Source organism: Zingiber officinale, chromosome 9A (genome assembly GCF_018446385.1).
Source record: "Zingiber officinale cultivar Zhangliang chromosome 9A, Zo_v1.1, whole genome shotgun sequence".
Lineage (NCBI taxonomy): Eukaryota > Viridiplantae > Streptophyta > Magnoliopsida > Zingiberales > Zingiberaceae > Zingiber > Zingiber officinale.
Window position 1 is genome coordinate 50,967,922 of NC_056002.1, and position 2,809 is coordinate 50,970,730.

Genomic DNA, 2,809 nt, shown 5'->3' on the forward strand with positions numbered 1-2,809 from the left:
ATTATTGTATGTATCAAATACAGTAGGAGCTGTATTATTTTTAGAATTTTATTTTCGATCTAGATTACATGTACATTCCTTTGCGGAATATAGAATCGATATATGTAAAATTCTATATTTGTCGCGGATCATATCTTTGCGAGGCATGGTGCTATTGGAGGACCAGAGGCGTAGCGGAATAAGAAGCAAGATAGATGCGACAACTTGACCCAATGGCGGTGGCTAAAGATGGCAGCAGCTAGAGTTGGAGCACACGGAGGACAATGATGGAAAAAGGCTATAATAGTTGGAAAATAAATTTCCATATTTATTGCTCTTATTTACTGTGATGTGTGTGTATGCATGTGATGTATGCTAGGATAGTTTAAAATTCCTCACTTTAAATAACTAAGTGGGAGAGGGATTTACACTACAAGAAAAACGTCATTCAACAACACTCAAACGACAACGGTTTTATACTAAACCGTTGTCTTTTTGCCTTTTAACAACGGTTTTAACAAAAACTGTTGTCTTTTAGTAATTTTTTTGGCCTATGACAACGATTTTTAAAAACTATTGTCTATTTATGTTTTTTTGGGGATAGGACAACAGTTTTTAAAGGGTATGACAACAGTTTTTTAAAGCTGTTGTCTATGTGCGCTTTTTTGGGATTATGACAACAGTTTTTAAAAACCGTTGTCTATTAAATGTTGTTGAATGCGATTGTTTTTTCTTTCGCCACTTTTTCTCCTTCGTCATTTTTCTGTCTATTAAGTGTTGTTTATGCCTTGTTTTTTCTGTCTCTTTCCCAAAACCCTACTCTTCGCCGCCTCCTCCTCACCGCCCTCTTCGTCGCCTCCCTCCTCACCACCCTCTTCGCCGCCTCCCTCCTCACCACCCTCTTCACCGCCTTCTTCGCCGCCTCCCTCCTCACCGCCCTCTTCGTCGCCTCCCTCCTCACCACCCTCTTCGTTGCCTCCTTCCTCGCCGCCCTCTTCGTCGCCTCAACTCTCGGCCTCGCCACCTCCTCCTCGCGGCCTCTACTTTCAGCCATCTTCACCGCCTCCTCCTCGCCGCCTCGACTTTCAGCCATCTTTGTTGCCTCCTTCTCACCAGCGCCTCCTCCTCGCCACCTCGACATTCATCCATCTTCGCTGCCTCCTCACTAGTGCCTCCTCACTTCTGCCGCTGGAATCATCGACACAAAATGACATGATGGATAAAGGTACGACAAACTATTTCCTTTATCTGCAACAACGACATAGACAAAAGTGTTGTTTTTATTGCTCAAGCAAGGAACAAGCTGATACAAACTCTGGGCCTCGATTCTTCTCCTACAACTCATGAAACTTGCCCACCAACCATTTTGGTAATGGTCAAAGCCAGAGCTTGAAAGATCGGAGGGTGACAAAGATTGGGAAGGGAGGCCACAGCTTCCGCTCACAAACTTCTGATCCACCAAGAGGATCATGCCGCTTTTGTAAGATAGCTGAGTGATCAAGTAGTGTGTGGAGCCGATGGAGATGGTGGCTTTGTCGTCATCGCAGGTGAGCTCGTACATCGGATCCCCGCACTGAGGCGGATCAGTTGTTCGACGAAATGGGTGGCTGATGTCGTGGAACAGACCGCAAGAGAAGGGAGCACAAGCTTCTTGGCTCCACTACTGCTGCTGCTGCCCCGTAGCTGTAACAGCAGCCTGGGATAGGAGGAGGAAGAGTAACGACAGAAGCAGAGCGTAGAAGCTGCACCATGATGCTTTGCAGGCCATGGCCATGCAAAGGGATCGAGAGTTGTTCTTGGTAGATGTCTTCTTCATCTATCTCAAGGGAAACTACAAGAATTGGGTATTGATCAGCAGGCAATCATGTTTACGCGGGTTATAAGTTGGGGACAGGAGTCCTAGATCGATATCACGGAGCAGGGAACATTGGCCACCCCATTTCAGTCCCCTATTTGCACCGCTACATGGCATGCGACATTTCATTTAAAAAATGGTTAACAAGGTCTTTGAATCACAATGGACACTATCTTAGGCATTCTTCAGCATAAGCAGTGAAGTCCTCTCTGCATCACAATGGACACTATCTTAGACATTATTCGAGGAGACGCAAATGAAAGGGTTGTAGTAGAAATGTACACAATCTTTGGGCTCAAGAGTCCAGAATATTCATCTTCCAAAGATTGGGGGAGGTCAAAGTGAAGAAGAGTGACATGAGGTTCAATTCCTGCCGGCCAAACACAGTTTGGTAAAATTGTGACTGAAAATTGTTAAGGTATGACCACTATTCTAATTGTACCATATTTCTTGAGTTCATTGATCAAGTTATTATAATACTGCACCCCTTCTGGATTAACTGGCCCTCTACCATCTGCAACATGGCACCAATTAGAATCATGTAATGCTTAAACTATTTGGTCAGGAAAATAAATTATTGCAAAGTGAATGCTGACTAGGAATGACTCTACTCTAGGAGATAGAGAATCTGTAGGCATCCAGGCCCATGTCATGCATCAACTTCACATCTTCCTGCCAACAAGAAAAACCAAAATTTTATATGCCTACAGTTCACAGGATTGCATAATTGCCTAATAAACTCACGATCGACCTTGTACTTGTGATACTGATCAGCTGCTATGTCTCCAGTTCTTTTGTCCTCTGTTCTCCCTGAGATTCTGAAGACATTTTAGAGTTTGCAGTCACTAAATTAGTGCTTTTTTCTTGTTAAACGAAATTTAACCTTCATGTGCAAAGGTGTCCCAGATGCAGGGAGTTCTTCCTCCCTCTGTAGCAGCCCCTTCCACCTTCATGAGATTGAGACCCAAAAGATTA

General features: G+C 44.0%; 1 long non-coding RNA gene across 1 annotated transcript; it reads right to left on the reverse strand.

Moving 5' to 3' along the window:
- Positions 1–2,116: 2,116 nt before the first annotated feature.
- On the reverse strand, positions 2,117–2,468 carry LOC122021912. The gene is made up of 3 exons (XR_006122689.1): positions 2,431–2,468; positions 2,277–2,348; positions 2,117–2,204 (listed from the first exon to the last, which is right to left on the reverse strand). It is a non-coding gene; the product is annotated as an uncharacterized LOC122021912 (long non-coding RNA).
- Between the last annotated feature and the right edge of the window lie 341 nt (positions 2,469–2,809).